Raw genomic sequence first — 24,318 nt, forward strand, 5'->3', positions numbered from 1 at the left:
TCTGTTCATTCTAGAATCTGTACATTGTAGAATCTGTTCATTGTAGAATCTGTTCATTGTTGAATCTGTTCATTGTAGAATCTGTTCATTGTAGAATCTGTTCATTGTTGAATCTGTTCATTCTTGAATCTGTTCATTGTAGAATCTGTTCATTGTAGAATCTGTTCATTGTGGAACCTGTTCATTGTGGAAACTGTTCATTGAAGAATCTGTTCATTGTCGAAATTGTTCATTGTAGAATCTGTTCACTGTAGAATCTGATCATAGTAGAATCTGTTCATTGTAGAATCTGTTCATTGTAGAATCTGTTCATTGTTGAATCTGTTCATTCTAGAATCTGTTCATTGTAGAATCTGTTCATTGCAGAATCTGTTCATTGTTGAATAAGTTCATTCTAGAATCTGTTCATTGTAGAATCTGTTCATTGCAGAATCTGTTCATTGTAGAATCTGTTCATTGTCGAAATTGTTCATTGTAGAATCTGTTCATTGTTGAATCTGATCATTGCAGAATCTGTTCATTGCAGAATCTGTTCATTGTAGAATCTGTTCACTGTAGAATCTGATCATTGCAGAATCTGTTCATTGTTGAATCTGTTCATTCTAGAATCTGTTCATTGCAGAATCTGTTCATTGCAGAATCTGTTCATTGTAGAATCTGTTCCTTGTAGAAACTGTTCATTGTGGAACCTGTTCATTCTAGAATCTGTTCATTGTTCAATCTGTTCTTTGTCGAATCAGTTCATTGCAGAATCTGTTCATTGTAGAATCTGTTCATTGTAGAATCTGTTCATTGTAGAATCTGATCATTGTAGAATCAGTTCATTGTAGAAACTGTTCATTGTAGAATCTGTTCATTGTTGAATCTGTTCATTGTAGAATCTGTTCATTGTAGAATCTGTTCATTGTAGAATTTGTTCATTGTAGAATCTGATCATTGTAGAATTTGTTCATTCTCGAATCTGTTCATTGTTGAATCTGTTCATTGTTGAAACTGTTCATTGTAGAATCTGTTCATTGTAGAATCTGATCATTGTAGAATCTGTTCATTCTAGAATCTGTTCATTGTAGAATCTGTTCATTGTTGAAACTGTTCATTGTAGAATCTGTTCATTGTAGAATCTGTTCATTGTAGAATCTGATCATTGTAGATTCAGTTCATTGTAGAATCTGTTCATTGTAGAATCTGTTCATTGTCGAATCTGTTCATTGTAGAATCTGTCCATTGCAGAATCTGTTCATTGTAGAATCTGTTCATTGTAGAATCTGTTCATTGTAGAATCTGTTCATTGTAGAATCTGTTCATTGTAGAAACTTTTCATTGTGGAACCTGTTCATTGTTGAATCTGTTCTTTGTCGAATCAGTTCATTGCAGCATCTGTTCATTTTAGAATCTGTTCATTGTTGAATCTGTTCATTGTAGAATCTGTTCATTGTAGAATCTGTTCATTGTAGAATCTGTTCATTGTTGAAACTGTTCATTGTAGAATCTGTTCATTGTAGAATCTGTTCATTGTAGAATCTGTTCATTGTTGAAACTGTTCATTGTAGAATCTGTTCATTGTAGAATCTGATCATTCTAGAATCTGTTCATTGTAGAATCTGTTCATTGTTGAAACTGTTCATTGTAGAATCTGTTCATTGTAGAATCTGTTCATTGTAGGATCTGTTCATTGTTGAAACTGTTCATTGCAGAATCTGTTCATTGTAGAATCTGATCATTCTAGAATCTGTTCATTGTAGAATCTGTTCATTGTTGAAACTGTTCATTGTAGAATCTGTTCATTGTAGAATCTGATCATTGTAGAATCTGTTCATTCTAGAATCTGTTCATTGTAGAATCTGTTCATTGTTGAAACTGTTCATTGTAGAATCTGTTCATTGTAGAATCTGTTCATTGTAGAATCTGATCATTGTAGAATCAGTTCATTGTAGAATCAGTTCATTGTTGAATCTGTTCATTGTTGAATCTGTTCATTGTAGAATCTGTTCATTGTTGAATCTGTTCATTGTAGAATCTGTTCATTGTAGAATCTGTTCATTGTAGAATCTGATCATTGTAGAATCTGTTCATTGTAGAATCTGATCATTGTAGAATCAGTTCATTGTAGAATCTGTTCATTGTTGAATCTGTTCATTGTAGAATCTGTTCATTGTAGAATCTGTTCATTGTAGAATCTGTTCATTGTAGAATCTGTTCATTGCAGAATCTGATCATTGTAGAATCAGTTCATTGTAGAATCTGTTCATTGTTGAATCTGTTCATTGTAGAATCTGTTCATTGTTGAATCTGTTCATTGTAGAATCTGTTCATTGTTGAATCTGTTCATTGTAGAATCTGTTCATTGTTGAATATGTTCATTCTGGAATCTGTACATTGCAGAATCTGTTCATTGTAGAATCTGTTCATTGTAGAATCTGTTCACTGTAGAATCTGTTCATTGTTGAATCTGTTCATTGTAGAATCTGTTCATTGTTGAATCTGTTCATTCTAGAATCTGTTCATTGTAGAATCTGTTCATTGTAGAATCTGTTCATTGCAGAAACTGTTCATTCTAGAATCTGTTCATTGTAGAATCTGTGCATTGTACAATCTGTTCATTGTTTAATCTGTTCATTCTAGAATCTGTTCATTGTAGAATCTGTTCATTGCAGAATCTGTTCATTGTTGAATCTGTTCATTGTAGAATCTGATCATTGTAGAATCTGTTCATTGTAGAATCTTTTCATTGTAGAATCTGTTCATTGTAGAATCTGATCATTGCAGAATCTGTTCATTGTAGAATCTTTTCATTGTAGAATCTGTTCATTGTAGAATCTGTTCATTGTAGAATCTGTTCATTGTAGAATCTCTTCATTGTTGAATCTATTCATTCTAGAATCTGTTCATTGTAGAATCTGTTGATTGTAGAAACTATTCATTCAGGTATCTGTTCATTGTAGAATCTGTTCATTGTAGAATCTGTTCATTGTTGAATCTGTTCATTCTAGAATCTGTTCATTGTAGAATCTGTTCATTGTAGAATCTGTTCATTGTTGAATCTGTTCATTGTAGAATCTGATCATTGTAGAATCTGTTCATTGTAGAAACTTTTCATTGTAGAATCTGTTCATTGTAGAATCTTTTCATTGTAGAATCTGTTCATTGTCGAATCTGTTCATTGTAGAATCTGTTCATTGTAGAATCTGTTCATTGTAGAATCTTTTCATTGTCGAATCTGTTCATTGTAGAATCTTTTCATTGTAGAATCTGTTCATTGTCGAATCTGTTCATTGTTGAATCTGTTCATTGTAGAATCTGTTCATTCTAGAATCTGTTCATCGTAGAATCTGTTCATTGTCGAATCTGTTCATTGTCGAATCTGTTCATTGTGGAATCTGTTCATTGTAGAATCTGTTCATTGTAGAATCTGTTCACTGTCGAATCTGTTCATTGTCGAATCTGTTCATTCTAGAATCTGTTCATTGTAGAATCTGTTCATTGTCGAATCTGTTCATTGTTGAATCTGTTCATTGTTGAATCGGTTCATTCCAGAATCTGTTCATTGTAGAATCTGTTCATTGTAGAATCTGTTCATTGTTGAATCTGTTCATTGTAGAATCTGATCATTGTAGAATCTGTTCATTGTAGAATCTTTTCATTGTAGAATCTGTTCATTGTACAATCTGCCCATTGTAGAATCTGTTCATTGTAGAATCTGATCATTGTAGAATCTGTTCATTCTAGAATCTGTTCATTGTAGAATCTGTTCATTGTCGAATCTGTTCATTGTAGAATCTGTTCATTGTAGAACCTGTTCATTGTCCAATCTGTTCATTGTGGAATCTGTTCATTGTAGAATCTGTTCATTGTAGAATCTGTTCATTGTCGAATCTGTTCACTGTCGAATCTGTTCATTGTCGAATCTGTTCATTGTAGAATCTGCCCATTGTAGAATCTGTTCATTGTAGAATCTGTTCATTGTCGAAACTGTCCATTGAAGAATCTGTTCATTGTCGAATCTGTTCATTGTTGAAACTGTTCATTGTCGAATCTGTTCATTGTAGAATCTGTTCATTGTCGAAACTGTTCATTGTAGAATCTGTTCATTGTAGAAACTGTTCATTGTCGAATCTGTTCATTGTAGAATCTGTTGATTGTAGAATCTGTTCATTGTTGAATCTGTTCATTGTAGAATCTGTTCATTGTTGAATCTGTTCATTGTAGAATCTGTTCATTGTTGAATCTGTTCATTCTAGAATCTGTACATTGTAGAATCTGTTCATTGTAGAATCTGTTCATTGTTGAATCTGTTCATTGTAGAATCTGTTCATTGTTGAATCTGTTCATTCTTGAATCTGTTCATTGTAGAATCTGTTCATTGTAGAATCTGTTCATTGTGGAACCTGTTCATTGTGGAAACTGTTCATTGTAGAATCTGTTCATTGTCGAAATTGTTCATTGTAGAATCTGTTCACTGTAGAATCTGATCATTGTCGAATCTGTTCATTGTGGAATCTGTTCATTGTAGAATCTGTTCATTGTTGAATCTGTTCATTCTAGAATCTGTTCATTGTAGAATCTGTTCATTGCAGAATCTGTTCATTGTTGAATAAGTTCATTCGAGAATCTGTTCATTGTAGAATCTGTTCATTGTAGAATCTGTTCATTGTAGAATCTGTTCATTGTAGAATCTGTTCATTGTCGAAATTGTTCATTGTAGAATCTGTTCATTGTTGAATCTGTTCATTGTAGAATCTGTTCATTGTAGAATCTGTTCACTGTAGAATCTGATCATTGCAGAATCTGTTCATTGTTGAATCTGTTCATTCTAGAATCTGTTCATTGCAGAATCTGTTCATTGTGGAATCTGTTCATTGTAGAATCTGTTCCTTGTAGAAACTGTTCATTGTGGAACCTGTTCATTCTAGAATCTGTTCATTGTTCAATCTGTTCTTTGTCGAATCAGTTCATTGCAGAATCTGTTCATTGTAGAATCTGTTCATTGTAGAATCTGTTCATTGTAGAATCTGATCATTGTAGAATCAGTTCATTGTAGAAACTGTTCATTGTAGAATCTGTTCATTGTTGAATCTGTTCATTGTAGAATCTGTTCATTGTAGAATCTGTTCATTGTAGAATTTGTTCATTGTAGAATCTGATCATTGTAGAATTTGTTCATTCTAGAATCTGTTCATTGTTGAATCTGTTCATTGTTGAAACTGTTCATTGTAGACTCTGTTCATTGCAGAATCTGATCATTGTAGAATCTGTTCATTCTAGAATCTGTTCATTGTAGAATCTGTTCATTGTTGAAACTGTTCATTGTAGAATCTGTTCATTGTAGAATCTGTTCATTGTAGAATCTGTTCATTGTAGAATCTGATCATTGTAGAATCAGTTCATTGTAGAATCTGTTCATTGTAGAATCTGTTCATTGTCGAATCTGTTCATTGTAGAATCTGTCCATTGCAGAATCTGTTCATTGTAGAATCTGATCATTCTAGAATCTGTTCATTGTAGAATCTGTTCATTGTTGAAACTGTTCATTGTAGAATCTGTTCATTGTAGAATCTGATCATTGTAGAATCTGTTCATTCTAGAATCTGTTCATTGTAGAATCTGTTCATTGTTGAAACTGTTCATTGTAGAATCTGTTCATTGTAGAATCTGTTCATTGTAGAATCTGATCATTGTAGAATCAGTTCATTGTTGAATCTGTTCATTGTTGAATCTGTTCATTGTAGAATCTGTTCATTGTTGAATCTGCTCATTCTAGAATCTGTTCATTGTAGAATCTGTTCATTGTAGAATCTGTTCATTGTAGAATCTGTTCATTGTAGAATCTGATCATTGTAGAATCAGTTCATTGTAGAATCTGTTCATTGTTGAATCTGTTCATTGTAGAATCTGTTCATTGTTGAATCTGTTCATTGTAGAATCTGTTCATTGTTGAATCTGTTCATTGTAGAATCTGTTCATTGTTGAATCTGTTCATTCTGGAATCTGTACATTGCAGAATCTGTTCATTGTAGAATCTGTTCATTGTTGAATCTGTTCATTGTAGAATCTGTTCATTGTTGAATCTGTTCATTGTAGAATCTGTTCATTGTTGAATCTGTTCATTCTAGAATCTGTTCATTGTAGAATCTGTTCATTGTAGAATCTGTTCATTGTAGAATCTGTTCATTCTAGAATCTGTTCATTGTAGAATCTGTGCATTGTACAATCTGTTCATTGTTGAATCTGTTCATTCTAGAATCTGTTCATTGTAGAATCTGTTCATTGTAGAATCTGTTCATTGTTGAATCTGTTCATTGTCGAATCTGATCATTGTAGAATCTGTTCATTGTAGAATCTTTTCATTGTAGAATCTGTTCATTGTAGAATCTGTTCATTGTAGAATCTGTTCATTGTAGAATCTCTTCATTGTTGAATCTATTCATTCTAGAATCTGTTCATTGTAGAATCTGTTCATTGTAGAATCTGTTCATTGTGGAATCTGTTCATTGTAGAATCTGTTCATTGTAGAATCTGTTCACTGTCGAATCTGTTCATTGTCGAATCTGTTCATTGTAGAATCTGTTCATTGTAGAATCTGTTCATTGTTGAATCTGTTCATTGTTGAATCTGTTCATTCTAGAATCTGTTCATTGTAGAATCTGTTCATTGTAGAATCTGTTCATTGTTGAATCTGTTCATTGTAGAATCTGATCATTGCAGAATCTGTTCATTGTAGAATCTTTTCATTGTAGAATCTGTTCATTGTAGAATCTGTTCATTGTTGAATCTGTTCATTGTAGAATCTGTTCATTGTAGAATCTGATCATTGTAGAATCTGTTCATTCTAGAATCTGTTCATTGTAGAATCTGTTCATTGTAGAATCTGTTCATTGTAGAATCTGTTCATTGTAGAATCTGTTCATTGTAGAACCTGTTCATTGTCCAATCTGTTCATTGTGGAATCTGTTCATTGTAGAATCTGTTCATTGTAGAATCTGTTCATTGTCGAATCTGTTCACTGTCGAATCTGTTCATTGTCGAATCTGTTCATTGTAGAATCTGCCCATTGTAGAATCTGTTCATTGTAGAATCTGTTCATTGTCGAAACTGTCCATTGAAGAATCTGTTCATTGTCGAATCTGTTCATTGTTGAAACTGTTCATTGTCGAATCTGTTCATTGTAGAATCTGTTCATTGTAGAATCTGTTCATTGTCGAAACTGTTCATTGTAGAATCTGTTCATTGTTGAAACTGTTCATTGTCGAATCGGTTCATTGTAGAATCTGATCATTGTCGAATCTGTTCATTGTAGAATCTGTTCATTGTAGAATCTCGTTATTCTAGAATTTGTTCATTGTCGAATCTGTTCATTGTATAAACTTTTCTTTGTCGAAACAGTTCAATGTAGAACATGTTCATTGTAGAATCTGTTCATTGTAGAATCTGTTCATTGTAGAATCTGTTCATTGTCGAATCTGTTCATTGTAGAATCTGTTCATTGTAGAATCTGTTCATTGTAGAATCTGTTCATTGTTGAATCTGTTCATTCTAGAATCTGTTCATTGTAGAATCTGTTCATTGTAGAATCTGTTCATTGTAGAATCTGTTCATTGTCGAAATTGTTCATTGCAGAATCTGTTCATTGTAGAATCTGCTCATTGTAGAATCTGTTCATTGTAGAATCTGTTCATTGTTGAATCTGTTCATTCTAGAATCTGTTCATTGTAGAATCTGTTCATTGCAGAATCTGTTCATTGTAGAATCTGTTCCTTGCAGAAAATGTTCAATGCAGAATCTGTTCATTTTAGAATCTGTTCATTGTAGAATCTGTTCATTGTAGAATCTGTTCATTGCAGAATCTGTTCATTGTTGAAACTGTTCATTGTAGAATCTGTTCATTGTTGAATCTGTTCATTGTAGAATCTGTTCATTGTCGAATCTGTTCATTGTAGAATCTGTTCATTGTCGAATCTGTTCATTGTCGAATCTGTTCATTGTGGAATCTGTTCATTGTAGAATCTGTTCATTGTTGAATCTGTTCATTGTAGAATCTGTTCATTGTTGAATCTGTTCATTGTAGAATCTGTTCATTGTTGAATCTGTTCATTCTGGAATCTGTACATTCTGGAATCTGTACATTGCAGAATCTGTTCATTGTAGAATCTGTTCATTGTTGAATCTGTTCATTGTAGAATCTGTTCATTGTTGAATCTGTTCATTGTAGAATCTGTTCATTGTTGAATCTGTTCATTCTAGAATCTGTTCATTGTAGAATCTGTTCATTGTAGAATCTGTTCATTGCAGAATCTTTTCATTCTAGAATCTGTTCATTGTAGAATCTGTGCATTGTACAATCTGTTCATTGTTGAATCTGTTCATTCTAGAATCTGTTCATTGTAGAATCTGTTCATTGTAGAATCTGTTCATTGTTGAATCTGTTCATTGTCGAATCTGATCATTGTAGAATCTGTTCATTGTAGAATCTTTTCATTGTAGAATCTGTTCATTGTAGAATCTGATCATTGTAGAATCTGTTCATTGTTGAATCTTTTCATTGTAGAATCTGTTCATTGTAGAATCTGTTCATTGTAGAATCTGTTCATTGTAGAATCTCTTCATTGTTGAATCTATTCATTCTAGAATCTGTTCATTGTAGAATCTGTTCATTGTAGAATCTGTTCATTGTGGAATCTGTTCATTGTAGAATCTGTTCATTGTAGAATCTGTTCACTGTCGAATCTGTTCATTGTCGAATCTGTTCATTGTAGAATCTGTTCATTGTAGAATCTGTTCATTGTTGAATCTGTTCATTGTTGAATCTGTTCATTCTAGAATCTGTTCATTGTAGAATCTGTTCATTGTAGAATCTGTTCATTGTTGAATCTGTTCATTGTAGAATCTGATCATTGTAGAATCTGTTCATTGTAGAATCTTTTCATTGTAGAATCTGTTCATTGTAGAATCTGTTCATTGTTGAATCTGTTCATTGTAGAATCTGTTCATTGTAGAATCTGATCATTGTAGAATCTGTTCATTCTAGAATCTGTTCATTGTAGAATCTGTTCATTGTAGAATCTGTTCATTGTAGAATCTGTTCATTGTAGAACCTGTTCATTGTCCAATCTGTTCATTGTGGAATCTGTTCATTGTAGAATCTGTTCATTGTAGAATCTGTTCATTGTCGAATCTGTTCACTGTCGAATCTGTTCATTGTGGAATCTGTTCATTGTAGAATCTGTTCATTGTAGAATCTGTTCATTGTCGAATCTGTTCACTGTCGAATCTGTTCATTGTCGAATCTGTTCATTGTAGAATCTGCCCATTGTAGAATCTGTTCATTGTAGAATCTGTTCATTGTCGAAACTGTCCATTGAAGAATCTGTTCATTGTCGAATCTGTTCATTGTTGAAACTGTTCATTGTCGAATCTGTTCATTGTAGAATCTGTTCATTGTAGAATCTGTTCATTGTCGAAACTGTTCATTGTAGAATCTGTTCATTGTTGAAACTGTTCATTGTCGAATCTGTTCATTGTAGAATCTGATCATTGTCGAATCTGTTCATTGTAGAATCTGTTCATTGTAGAATCTCGTTATTCTAGAATTTGTTCAGTGTCGAATCTGTTCATTGTATAAACTTTTCTTTGTCGAAACAGTTCAATGTAGAACATGTTCATTGTAGAATCTGTTCATTGTAGAATCTGTTCATTGTAGAATCTGTTCATTGTCGAATCTGTTCATTGTAGAATCTGTTCATTGTAGAATCTGTTCATTGTAGAATCTGTTCATTGTCGAAATTGTTCATTGTAGAATCTGTTCATTCTAGAATCTGTTCATTGTAGAATCTGTTCATTGCAGAATCTGTTCATTGTCGAAATTGTTCATTGTAGAATCTGTTCATTGTTGAATCTGTTCATTGTAGAATCTGCTCATTGTAGAATCTGTTCATTGTAGAATCTGTTCATTGTTGAATCTGTTCATTCTAGAATCTGTTCATTGTAGAATCTGTTCATTGCAGAATCTGTTCATTGTAGAATCTGTTCCTTGCAGAAAATGTTCAATGCAGAATCTGTTCATTTTAGAATCTGTTCATTGTAGAATCTGTTCATTGTAGAATCTGTTCATTGCAGAATCTGTTCATTGTTGAAACTGTTCATTGTAGAATCTGTTCATTGTTGAATCTGTTCATTGTAGAATCTGTTCATTGTCGAATCTGTTCATTGTAGAATCTGTTCATTGTCGAATCTGTTCATTGTCGAATCTGTTCATTGTGGAATCTGTTCATTGTAGAATCTGTTCATTGTAGAATCTGTTCATTGTCGAATCTGTTCATTGTCGAATCTGTTCATTGTCGAATCTGTTCATTGTCGAATCTGCCCATTGTGGAATCTGTTCATTGTAGAATCTGTTCATTGTCGAAACTGTCCATTGTAGAAACTGTTCATTGTCGAATCTGTTCATTGTAGAATCTGCCCATTGTAGAATCTGTTCATTGTAGAATCTGTTCATTGTCGAAACTGTCCATTGTAGAATCTGTTCATTGTACAATCTGTTCATTGTCGAAACTGTTCATTGTAGAATCTGTTCATTGTAGAAACTGTTCATTGTCGAATCTGTTCATTGTAGAATCTGATCCTGGTAGAATCTGTTCATTGTAGAATCTGTTCATTCTAGAATCTGTTCATTGTAGAATCTGTTCATTGCAGAATCTGTTCATTGTAGAATCTGTTCATTCTAGAATCTGTTCATTGTAGAATCTGTTCATTGTAGAATCTGTTCATTGTTGAATCTGTTCATTCTGGAATCTTTTAATTGTAGAATCTGTTCATTGTAGAATCTGTTCATTGTTGAATCTGTTCATTGTAGAATCTGATCATTGTCGAATCTGTTCATTGTAGAATCTTTTCATTGTAGAATCTGTTCATTGTAGAATCTGATCATTGTAGAATCTGTTCATTGTAGAATCTTTTCATTGTAGAATCTGTTCATTGTAGAATCTGTTCATTTTAGAATCTGTTCATTGTAGAATCTGTTCATTGTTGAATCTGTTCATTGTAGAATCTGTTCATTGTAGAATCTGTTCATTGTCGAATCTGTTCATTGTAGAATCTGTTCATTGTCGAATCTGTTCATTGTGGAATCTGTTCATTGTAGAATCTGTTCATTGTAGAATCTGTTCATTGTCGAATCTGTTCATTGTCGAATCTGTTCATTGTCGAATCTGTTCATTGTAGAATCTGCCCATTGTAGAATCTGTTCATTGTAGAATCTGTTCATTGTCGAAACTGTCCATTGTAGAAACTGTTCATTGTCGAATCTGTTCATTGTAGAATCTGCCCATTGTAGAATCTGTTCATTGTAGAATCTGTTCATTGTCGAAACTGTTCATTGTAGAATCTGTTCATTGTAGAAACTGTTCATTGTCGAATCTGTTCATTGTAGAATCTGATCCTGGTAGAATCTGTTCATTGTAGAATCTGTTCATTCTGGAATCTGTTCATTGTAGAATCTGTTCATTGTAGAATCTGTTCATTGTAGAATCTGTTCATTCGAGAATCTGTTCATTGTAGAATCTGTTCATTGTAGAATCTGTTCATTGTTGAATCTGTTCATTCTAGAATCTGTTCATTGTAGAATCTGTTCATTGTAGAATTTGTTCATTGTTGAATCTGTTCATTGTAGAATCTGTTCATTGTAGAATCTGTTCATTGTAGAATCTGATCATTGTAGAATCTGTTCATTGTAGAATCTGTTCATTGTAGAATCTGTTCATTGTAGAATCTGTTCATTGTTGAATCTGTTCATTGTAGAATCTGTTCATTGTAGAATCTGTTCATTGTAGAATCTGTTCATTGTTGAATCTGTTCATTGTAGAATCTGTTCATTGTAGAATCTGGTTCATTGTTGAATCTGTTCATTCTAGAATCTGTTCATTGTAGAATCTGTTCATTGTAGAATCTGTTCATTGTTGAATCTGTTCATTGTAGAATCTGATCATTGTAGAATCTGTTCATTGTAGAATCTTTTCATTGTAGAATCTGTTCATTGCAGAATCTTTTCATTGTAGAATCTGTTCATTGTAGAATCTGTTCATTGTTGTATCTGTTCATTGTAGAATCTGTTCAATGTAGAATCTGTTCATTGTAGAATCTGTTCATTGTTGAAACTGTTCATTGTAGAATCTGTTCATTGTCGAATCTGTTCATTGTAGAATCTGTTCATTGTAGAATCTGTTCATTGTACAATCTGTTCATTGTCGAATCTGTTCATTGTAGAATCTGTTCATTGTCGAATCTGTTCATTGTGGAATCTGTTCATTGTGGAATCTGTTCATTGTCGAATCTGTTCACTGTCGAATCTGTTCATTGTCGAATCTGTTCATTCTAGAATCTGTTCATTGTAGAATCTGTTCATTGTACAATCTGTTCCTTGTTGAATCTGTTCATTGTAGAATCTGTTCATTGTAGAATCTGTTCATTGTAGAATCTGTTCATTGTTGAATCTGTTCATTCTAGAATCTGTTCATTGTAGAATCTGTTCATTGTAGAATCTGTTCATTGTTGAATCTGTTCATTGTAGAATCTGATAATTGTAGAATCTGTTCATTGTAGAATCTTTTCATTGTAGAATCTGTTCATTGTCGAATCTGTTCATTGTTGTATCTGTTCATTGTAGAATCTGTTCATTGTAGAATCTGATCATTGTAGAATCTGTTCATTCTAGAATCTGTTCATTGTAGAATCTGTTCATTGTAGAATCTGTTCATTGCAGAATCTGTTCATTGTAGAATCTGTTCATTGTCGAAACTGTTCATTGTAGAATCTGTTCATTATAGAAACTGTTCATTGTCGAATCTGTTCATTGTAGAATCTGATCATTGTAGAATCTGTTCATTGTAGAATCTGTTCATTGTAGAATCTGTTCATTGTCGAAATTGTTCATTGTAGAATCTGTTCATTCTAGAATCTGTTCATTGTGGAATCTGTTCATTGCAGAATCTGTTCATTGTTGAATCTGTTCATTCTAGAATCTGTTCATTGTAGAATCTGTTCATTGTAGAATCTGTTCATTGTAGAATCTGTTCATTGTAGAATCTGTTCATTGTCGAAATTGTTCATTGTAGAATCTGTTCCTTGCAGAAACTGTTCATTGCAGAACCTGTTCATTTTAGAATCTGTTCATTGTAGAATCTGTTCATTGTAGAATCTGTTCATTGTAGAATCTGTTCATTGTTGAAACTGTTCATTGTAGAATCTGTTCATTGTTGAATCTGTTCATTGGAGAATCTGTTCATTGTAGAATCTGTTCATTGTTGAATCTGTTCATTGTCGAATCTGTTCATTGTCGAATCTGTTCATTGTGGAATCTGTTCATTGTAGAATCTGTTCATTGTCGAATCTGTTCATTGTCGAATCTGTTCATTGTCGAATCTGTTCATTGTAGAATCTGCCCATTGTAGAATCTGTTCATTGTAGAATCTGTTCATTGTCGAAACTGTCCATTGTAGAATCTGTTCATTGTCGAATCTGTTTATTGTTGAAACTGTTCATTGTCGAATCTGTTCATTGTAGAATCTGTTCATTGTCCAATCTGTTCATTGTCGAAACTGTTCATTGTCGAATCTGTTCATTGTAGAAACTGTTCATTGTCGAATCTGTTCATTGTAGAATCTGATCATTGTAGAATCTGTTCATTGTAGAATCTGTTCATTCTAGAATCTGTTCATTGTAGAATCTGTTCATTGTTGAATCTGTTCATTGTAGAATCTGTTCATTGTAGAATCTGTTCATTGTAGAATCTGTTCATTGTAGAATCTCGTCATTCTAGAATTTGTTCATTGTCGAATCTGTTCATTGTATGAACTTTTCTTTGTCGAAACAGTTCAATGTAGAACATGTTCATTGTAGAATCTGTTCATTGTAGAATCTGTTCATTGTAGAATCTGTTCATTGTAGAATCTGTTCATTGTCGAATCTGTTCATGGTCGAATCAGTTCATTGTAGAATCTGTTCATTGTAGAATCTGTTCTTTGTAGAATCTGTCAATTGTCGAATCTGTTCATTGTAGAATCTGTTCATTGTAGAATCTGTTCATTGTAGAATCTTTTCTTTGTAGAATCTGTTCCTTGTCGAATCTGTTCATTGTAGAATCTGTTCATTGTCGAATCTGTTCATTGTAGAATCTGATCATTGTAGAATCTGTTCATTGTGGAATCTGTTAATTGTAGAATCTGTTCATTGTCGAAACTGTTCATTGTCGAATCTGATCATTGTAGAATCTGTTCATTGTAGAATCTGTTCATTGTAGAATCTGTTCATTGTAGAATCTGATCATTGCAGAATCTGTTCATTGTTGAATCTGTTCATTCTAGAATCTGTTCATTGTAGAATCTGTTCATTGCAGAATCTGTTCATTGTAGAATCTGTTCCTTGCAGAAACTGTTCAATGCAGAATCTGTTCATTTTAGAATCTGTTCATTGTAGAATCTGTTCATTGTAGAATCTGTTCATTGTAGAATCTGTTCATTGTTGAAACTGTTCATTGTAGAATCTGTTCATTGTTGAATCTGTTCATTGTAGAATCTGTTCATTGTAGAATCTGTTCATTGTCGAATCTGTTCATTGTAGAATCTGTTCATTGTCGAATCTGTTCATTGTGGAATCTGTTCATTGTAGAATCTGTTCATTGTAGAATCTGTTCATTGTCGAATCTGTTCATTGTCGAATCTGTTCATTGTCGAATCTGTTCATTGTAGAATCTGCCCATTGTAGAATCTGTTCATTGTAGAATCTGTTCATTGTCGAAACTGTCCATTGTAGAAACTGTTCATTGTCGAATCTGTTCATTGTAGAATCTGCCCATTGTAGAATCTGTTCATTGTAGAATCTGTTCATTGTCGAAACTGTCCATTGTAGAATCTGTTCATTGTACAATCTGTTCATTGTCGAAACTGTTCATTGTAGAATCTTTTCATTGTAGAAACTGTTCATTGTCGAATCTGTTCATTGTAGAATCTGTTCATTGTAGAATCTGTTCATTGTAGAATCTGTTCATTGTAGAAACTGTTCATTCTGGAATCTGTTCATTGTAGAATCTGTTCATTGTAGAATCTGTTCATTGTAGAATCTGTTCATTCTAGAATCTGTTCATTGTAGAATCTGTTCATTGTAGAATCTGTTCATTGTTGAATCTGTTCATTCTACAATCTTTTCATTGCAGAATCTGTTCATTGTAGAATCTGTTCATTGTAGAATCTGATCATTGTAGAATCTGTTCATTGTAGAATCTTTTCATTGTAGAATCTGTTCATTGTAGAATCTGATCATTGTAGAATCTGTTCATTGTAGAATCTTTTCATTGTAGAATCTGTTCATTGTAGAATCTGTTCATTTTAGAATCTGTTCATTGTAGAATCTGTTCATTGTAGAATCTGTTCATTGTACAATCTGTTCATTGTTGAAACTGTTCATTGTAGAATCTGTTCATTGTTGAATCTGTTCATTGTAGAATCTGTTCATTGTAGAATCTGTTCATTGTCGAATCTGTTCATTGTAGAATCTGTTCATTGTCGAATCTGTTCATTGTGGAATCTGTTCATTGTAGAATCTGTTCATTGTAGAATCTGTTCATTGTCGAATCTGTTCATTGTCGAATCTGTTCATTGTCGAATCTGTTCATTGTAGAATCTGCCCATTGTAGAATCTGTTCATTGTAGAATCTGTTCATTGTAGAATCTGTTCATTGTAGAATCTGTTCATTGTCGAAATTGTTCATTGTAGAATCTGTTCATTCTAGAATCTGTTCATTGTAGAATCTGTTCATTGCAGAATCTGTTCATTGTCGAAATTGTTCATTGTAGAATCTGTTCATTGTTGAATCTGTTCATTGTAGAATCTGCTCATTGTAGAATCTGTTCATTGTAGAATCTGTTCATTGTTGAATCTGTTCATTCTAGAATCTGTTCATTGTAGAATCTGTTCATTGCAGAATCTGTTCATTGTAGAATCTGTTCCTTGCAGAAAATGTTCAATGCAGAATCTGTTCATTTTAGAATCTGTTCATTGTAGAATCTGTTCATTGTAGAATCTGTTCATTGTTGAATCTGTTCATTCTACAATCTTTTCATTGCAGAATCTGTTCATTGTAGAATCTGTTCATTGTAGAATCTGATCATTGTAGAATCTGTTCATTGTAGAATCTTTTCATTGTAGAATCTGTTCATTGTAGAATCTGATCATTGTAGAATCTGTTCATTGTAGAATCTTTTCATTGTAGAATCTGTTCATTGTAGAATCTGTTCATTTTAGAATCTGTTCATTGTAGAATCTGTTCATTGTAGAATCTGTTCATTGTACAATCTGTTCATTGTTGAAACTGTTCATTGTAGAATCTGTTCATTGTTGAATCTGTTCATTGTAGAATCTGTTCATTGTAGAATCTGTTCATTGTCGAATCTGTTCATTGTAGAATCTGTTCATTGTCGAATCTGTTCATTGTGGAATCTGTTCATTGTAGAATCTGTTCATTGTAGAATCTGTTCATTGTCGAATCTGTTCATTGTCGAATCTGTTCATTGTCGAATCTGTTCATTGTAGAATCTGCCCATTGTAGAATCTGTTCATTGTAGAATCTGTTCATTGTAGAATCTGTTCATTGTAGAATCTGTTCATTGTCGAAATTGTTCATTGTAGAATCTGTTCATTCTAGAATCTGTTCATTGTAGAATCTGTTCATTGCAGAATCTGTTCATTGTCGAAATTGTTCATTGTAGAATCTGTTCATTGTTGAATCTGTTCATTGTAGAATCTGCTCATTGTAGAATCTGTTCATTGTAGAATCTGTTCATTGTTGAATCTGTTCATTCTAGAATCTGTTCATTGTAGAATCTGTTCATTGCAGAATCTGTTCATTGTAGAATCTGTTCCTTGCAGAAAATGTTCAATGCAGAATCTGTTCATTTTAGAATCTGTTCATTGTAGAATCTGTTCATTGTAGAATCTGTTCATTGCAGAATCTGTTCATTGTTGAAACTGTTCATTGTAGAATCTGTTCATTGTTGAATCTGTTCATTGTAGAATCTGTTCATTGTCGAATCTGTTCATTGTAGAATCTGTTCATTGTCGAATCTGTTCATTGTCGAATCTGTTCATTGTGGAATCTGTTCATTGTAGAATCTGTTCATTGTAGAATCTGTTCATTGTCGAATCTGTTCATTGTCGAATCTGTTCATTGTCGAATCTGTTCATTGTCGAATCTGCCCATTGTGGAATCTGTTCATTGTAGAATCTGTTCATTGTCGAAACTGTCCATTGTAGAAACTGTTCATTGTCGAATCTGTTCATTGTAGAATCTGCCCATTGTAGAATCTGTTCATTGTAGAATCTGTTCATTGTCGAAACTGTCCATTGTAGAATCTGTTCATTGTACAATCTGTTCATTGTCGAAACTGTTCATTGTAGAATCTGTTCATTGTAGAAACTGTTCATTGTCGAATCTGTTCATTGTAGAATCTGATCCTGGTAGAATCTGTTCATTGTAGAATCTGTTCATTCTAGAATCTGTTCATTGTAGAATCTGTTCATTGCAGAATCTGTTCATTGTAGAATCTGTTCATTCTAGAATCTGTTCATTGTAGAATCTGTTCATTGTAGAATCTGTTCATTGTTGAATCTGTTCATTCTAGAATCTTTTAATTGTAGAATCTGTTCATTGTAGAATCTGTTCATTGTTGAATCTGTTCATTGTAGAATCTGATCATTGTCGAATCTGTTCATTGTAGAATCTTTTCATTGTAGAATCTGTTCATTGTAGAATCTGATCATTGTAGAATCTGTTCATTGTAGAATCTTTTCATTGTAGAATCTGTTCATTGTAGAATCTGTTCATTTTAGAATCTGTTCATTGTAGAATCTGTTCATTGTTGAATCTGTTCATTGTAGAATCTGTTCATTGTAGAATCTGTTCATTGTCGAATCTGTTCATTGTAGAATCTGTTCATTGTCGAATCTGTTCATTGTGGAATCTGTTCATTGTAGAATCTGTTCATTGTAGAATCTGTTCATTGTCGAATCTGTTCATTGTCGAATCTGTTCATTGTCGAATCTGTTCATTGTAGAATCTGCCCATTGTAGAATCTGTTCATTGTAGAATCTGTTCATTGTCGAAACTGTCCATTGTAGAAACTGTTCATTGTCGAATCTGTTCATTGTAGAATCTGCCCATTGTAGAATCTGTTCATTGTAGAATCTGCTCATTGTCGAAACTGTCCATTGTAGAATCTGTTCATTGTACAATCTGTTCATTGTCGAAACTGTTCATTGTAGAATCTGTTCATTGTAGAAACTGTTCATTGTCGAATCTGTTCATTGTAGAATCTGATCCTGGTAGAATCTGTTCATTGTAGAATCTGTTCATTCTGGAATCTGTTCATTGTAGAATCTGTTCATTGTAGAATCTGTTCATTGTAGAATCTGTTCATTCGAGAATCTGTTCATTGTAGAATCTGTTCATTGTAGAATCTGTTCATTGTTGAATCTGTTCATTCTAGAATCTGTTCATTGTAGAATCTGTTCATTGTAGAATTTGTTCATTGTTGAATCTGTTCATTGTAGAATCTGATCATTGTAGAATCTGTTCATTGTAGAATCTGTTCATTGTAGAATCTGATCATTGTAGAATCTGTTCATTGTAGAATCTGTTCATTGTAGAATCTGTTCATTGTTGAATCTGTTCATTGTAGAATCTGTTCATTGTAGAATCTGTTCATTGTAGAATCTGTTCATTGTTGAATCTGTTCATTGTAGAATCTGTTCATTGTAGAATCTGGTTCATTGTTGAATCTGTTCATTCTAGAATCTGTTCATTGTAGAATCTGTTCATTGTAGAATCTGTTCATTGTTGAATCTGTTCATTGTAGAATCTGATCATTGTAGAATCTGTTCATTGTAGAATCTTTTCATTGTAGAATCTGTTCATTGCAGAATCTTTTCATTGTAGAATCTGTTCATTGTAGAATCTGTTCATTGTTGTATCTGTTCATTGTAGAATCTGTTCAATGTAGAATCTGTTCATTGTAGAATCTGTTCATTGTTGAAACTGTTCATTGTAGAATCTGTTCATTGTCGAATCTGTTCATTGTAGAATCTGTTCATTGTAGAATCTGTTCATTGTAGAATCTGTTCATTGTCGAATCTGTTCATTGTAGAATCTGTTCATTGTCGAATCTGTTCATTGTGGAATCTGTTCATTGTGGAATCTGTTCATTGTCGAATCTGTTCACTGTCGAATCTGTTCATTGTCGAATCTGTTCATTCTAGAATCTGTTCATTGTAGAATCTGTTCATTGTACAATCTGTTCATTGTTGAATCTGTTCATTGTAGAATCTGTTCATTGTAGAATCTGTTCATTGTAGAATCTGTTCATTGTTGAATCTGTTCATTCTAGAATCTGTTCATTGTAGAATCTGTTCATTGTAGAATCTGTTCATTGTTGAATCTGTTCATTGTAGAATCTGATAATTGTAGAATCTGTTCATTGTAGAATCTTTTCATTGTAGAATCTGTTCATTGTCGAATCTGTTCATTGTTGTATCTGTTCATTGTAGAATCTGTTCATTGTAGAATCTGATCATTGTAGAATCTGTTCATTCCAGAATCTGTTCATTGTAGAATCTGTTCATTGTAGAATCTGTTCATTGTAGAATCTGTTCATTGTCGAAACTGTTCATTGTAGAATCTGTTCATTATAGAAACTGTTCATTGTCGAATCTGTTCATTGTAGAATCTGATCATTGTAGAATCTGTTCATTGTAGAATCTGTTCATTGTAGAATCTGTTCATTGTCGAAATTGTTCATTGTAGAATCTGTTCATTCTAGAATCTGTTCATTGTGGAATCTGTTCATTGCAGAATCTGTTCATTGTTGAATCTGTTCATTCTAGAATCTGTTCATTGTAGAATCTGTTCATTGTAGAATCTGTTCATTGTAGAATCTGTTCATTGTAGAATCTGTTCATTGTCGAAATTGTTCATTGTAGAATCTGTTCCTTGCAGAAACTGTTCATTGCAGAACCTGTTCATTTTAGAATCTGTTCATTGTAGAATCTGTTCATTGTAGAATCTGTTCATTGTAGAATCTGTTCATTGTTGAAACTGTTCATTGTAGAATCTGTTCATTGTTGAATCTGTTCATTGGAGAATCTGTTCATTGTAGAATCTGTTCATTGTTGAATCTGTTCATTGTCGAATCTGTTCATTGTCGAATCTGTTCATTGTGGAATCTGTTCATTGTAGAATCTGTTCATTGTCGAATCTGTTCATTGTCGAATCTGTTCATTGTCGAATCTGTTCATTGTGGAATCTGTTCATTGTAGAATCTGTTCATTGTCGAATCTGTTCATTGGAGAATCTGTTCATTGTAGAATCTGTTCATTGTCGAAACTGTCCATTGTAGAATCTGTTCATTGTCGAATCTGTTTATTGTTGAAACTGTTCATTGTCGAATCTGTTCATTGTAGAATCTGTTCATTGTCCAATCTGTTCATTGTCGAAACTGTTCATTGTCGAATCTGTTCATTGTAGAAACTGTTCATTGTCGAATCTGTTCATTGTAGAATCTGATCATTGTAGAATCTGTTCATTGTAGAATCTGTTCATTCTAGAATCTGTTCATTGTAGAATCTGTTCATTGTTGAATCTGTTCATTGTAGAATCTGTTCATTGTAGAATCTGTTCATTGTAGAATCTGTTCATTGTAGAATCTCGTCATTCTAGAATTTGTTCATTGTCGAATCTGTTCATTGTATAAACTTTTCTTTGTCGAAACAGTTCAATGTAGAACATGTTCATTGTAGAATCTGTTCATTGTAGAATCTGTTCATTGTAGAATCTGTTCATTGTAGAATCTGTTCATTGTCGAATCTGTTCATGGTCGAATCAGTTCATTGTAGAATCTGTTCATTGTAGAATCTGTTCTTTGTAGAATCTGTCAATTGTCGAATCTGTTCATTGTAGAATCTGTTCATTGTAGAATCTGTTCATTGTAGAATCTTTTCTTTGTAGAATCTGTTCCTTGTCGAATCTGTTCATTGTAGAATCTGTTCATTGTCGAATCTGTTCATTGTAGAATCTGATCATTGTAGAATCTGTTCATTGTGGAATCTGTTAATTGTAGAATCTGTTCATTGTCGAAACTGTTCATTGTCGAATCTGATCATTGTAGAATCTGTTCATTGTAGAATCTGTTCATTGTAGAATCTGATCATTGCAGAATCTGTTCATTGTTGAATCTGTTCATTCTAGAATCTGTTCATTGTAGAATCTGTTCATTGCAGAATCTGTTCATTGTAGAATCTGTTCCTTGCAGAAACTGTTCAATGCAGAATCTGTTCATTTTAGAATCTGTTCATTGTAGAATCTGTTCATTGTAGAATCTGTTCATTGTAGAATCTGTTCATTGTTGAAACTGTTCATTGTAGAATCTGTTCATTGTTGAATCTGTTCATTGTAGAATCTGTTCATTGTAGAATCTGTTCATTGTCGAATCTGTTCATTGTAGAATCTGTTCATTGTCGAATCTGTTCATTGTGGAATCTGTTCATTGTAGAATCTGTTCATTGTAGAATCTGTTCATTGTCGAATCTGTTCATTGTCGAATCTGTTCATTGTCGAATCTGTTCATTGTAGAATCTGCCCATTGTAGAATCTGTTCATTGTAGAATCTGTTCATTGTCGAAACTGTCCATTGTAGAAACTGTTCATTGTCGAATCTGTTCATTGTAGAATCTGCCCATTGTAGAATCTGTTCATTGTAGAATCTGTTCATTGTCGAAACTGTCCATTGTAGAATCTGTTCATTGTACAATCTGTTCATTGTCGAAACTGTTCATTGTAGAATCTTTTCATTGTAGAAACTGTTCATTGTCGAATCTGTTCATTGTAGAATCTGATCCTGGTAGAATCTGTTCATTGTAGAAACTGTTCATTCTGGAATCTGTTCATTGTAGAATCTGTTCATTGTAGAATCTGTTCATTGTAGAATCTGTTCATTCTAGAATCTGTTCATTGTAGAATCTGTTCATTGTAGAATCTGTTCATTGTTGAATCTGTTCATTCTACAATCTTTTCATTGCAGAATCTGTTCATTGTAGAATCTGTTCATTGTAGAATCTGATCATTGTAGAATCTGTTCATTGTAGAATCTTTTCATTGTAGAATCTGTTCATTGTAGAATCTGATCATTGTAGAATCTGTTCATTGTAGAATCTTTTCATTGTAGAATCTGTTCATTGTAGAATCTGTTCATTTTAGAATCTGTTCATTGTAGAATCTGTTCATTGTAGAATCTGTTCATTGTACAATCTGTTCATTGTTGAAACTGTTCATTGTAGAATCTGTTCATTGTTGAATCTGTTCATTGTAGAATCTGTTCATTGTAGAATCTGTTCATTGTCGAATCTGTTCATTGTAGAATCTGTTCATTGTCGAATCTGTTCATTGTGGAATCTGTTCATTGTAGAATCTGTTCATTGTAGAATCTGTTCATTGTCGAATCTGTTCATTGTCGAATCTGTTCATTGTCGAATCTGTTCATTGTAGAATCTGCCCATTGTAGAATCTGTTCATTGTAGAATCTGTTCATTGTCGAAACTGTCCATTGTAGAAACTGTTCATTGTCGAATCTGTTCATTGTAGAATCTGCCCATTGTAGAATCTGTTCATTGTAGAATCTGTTCATTGTCGAAACTGTCCATTGTAGAATCTGTTCATTGTACAATCTGTTCATTGTCGAAACTGTTCATTGTCGAATCTGTTCATTGTAGAAACTGTTCATTGTCGAATCTGTTCATTGTAGAATCTGATCCTGGTAGAATCTGTTCATTGTAGAATCTGTTCATTGTAGAATCTGTTCATTGTAGAATCTGTTCATTCTAGAATCTGTTCATTGTAGAATCTGTTCATTGTAGAATCTGTTCATTGTTGAATCTGTTCATTCTAGAATCTGTTCATTGTATAATCTGTTCATTGTAGAATCTGTTCATTGTTGAATCTGTTCATTGTAGAATCTGATCATTGTAGAATCTGTTCATTGTAGAATCTTTTCATTGTAGAATCTGTTCATTGTAGAATCTGATCATTGTAGAATCTGTTCATTGTAGAATCTTTTCATTGTATAATCTGTTCATTGTAGAATCTGTTCATTGTAGAATCTGTTCATTGTAGAATCTGTTCATTCTAGAATCTGTTCATTGTAGAATCTGTTCATTGTAGAATCTGTTCATTGTAGAATCTGTTCATTCTAGAATCTGTTCATTGTAGAATCTGTTCATTGTAGAATCTGGTTCATTGTTGAATCTGTTCATTCCAGAATCTGTTCATTGTAGAATCTGTTCATTTTAGAATCTGTTCATTGTTGAATCTGTTCATTGTAGAATCTGATCATTGTAGAATCTGTTCATTGTAGAATCTTTTCATTGTAGAATCTGTTCATTGTCGAATCTGTTCATTGTTGAATCTGTTCATTGTAGAATCTGTTCAATGTAGAATCTGTTCATTGTAGAATCTGTTCATTGTAGAATCTGTTCATTGTTGAAACTGTTCATTGTAGAATCTGTTCATTGTCGAATCTGTTCATTGTAGAATCTGTTCATTGTAGAATCTGTTCATTGTAGAATCTGTTCATTGTCGAATCTGTTCATTGTAGAATCTGTTCATTGTCGAATCTGTTCATTGTGGAATCTGTTCATTGTAGAATCTGATCATTGTAGAATCTGTTCATTGTAGAATCTGTTCATTGTAGAATCTCGTCATTGTAGAATTTGTTCATTGTCGAAACTGTTCATTGTAGAAACTGTAAATTGAAGAAACTGTTCATTGTAGAATCTGTTCATTGTTGAAACTGTTCATTGTAGAATCTGTTCATTGTCGAATCTGTTCATTGTAGAATCTGTTCATTGTAGAATCTGTTCATTGTAGAATCTGTTCATTGTCGAATCTGTTCATTGTAGAATCTGTTCATTGTCGAATCTGTTCATTGTGGAATCTGTTCATTGTAGAATCTGTTCACTGTCGAATCTGTTCATTGTCGAATCTGTTCATTCAAGAATCTGTTCATTGTAGAATCTGTTCATTGTAGAATCTGTTCATTGTTGAATCTGTTCATTCTAGAATATGTTCATTGTAGAATCTGTTCATTGTAGAATCTGTTCATTGTTGAATCTGTTCATTCTAGAATCTGTTCATTGTAGAATCTGTTCATTGTCGAATCTGTTCATTGTTGAATCTGTTCATTGTAGAATCTGATCATTGTAGAATCTGTTCATTGTAGAATCTTTTCATTG

Source organism: Heptranchias perlo, chromosome 10, assembly GCF_035084215.1.
Source record: "Heptranchias perlo isolate sHepPer1 chromosome 10, sHepPer1.hap1, whole genome shotgun sequence".
Classification (NCBI taxonomy): Eukaryota; Metazoa; Chordata; class Chondrichthyes; order Hexanchiformes; family Hexanchidae; genus Heptranchias; species Heptranchias perlo.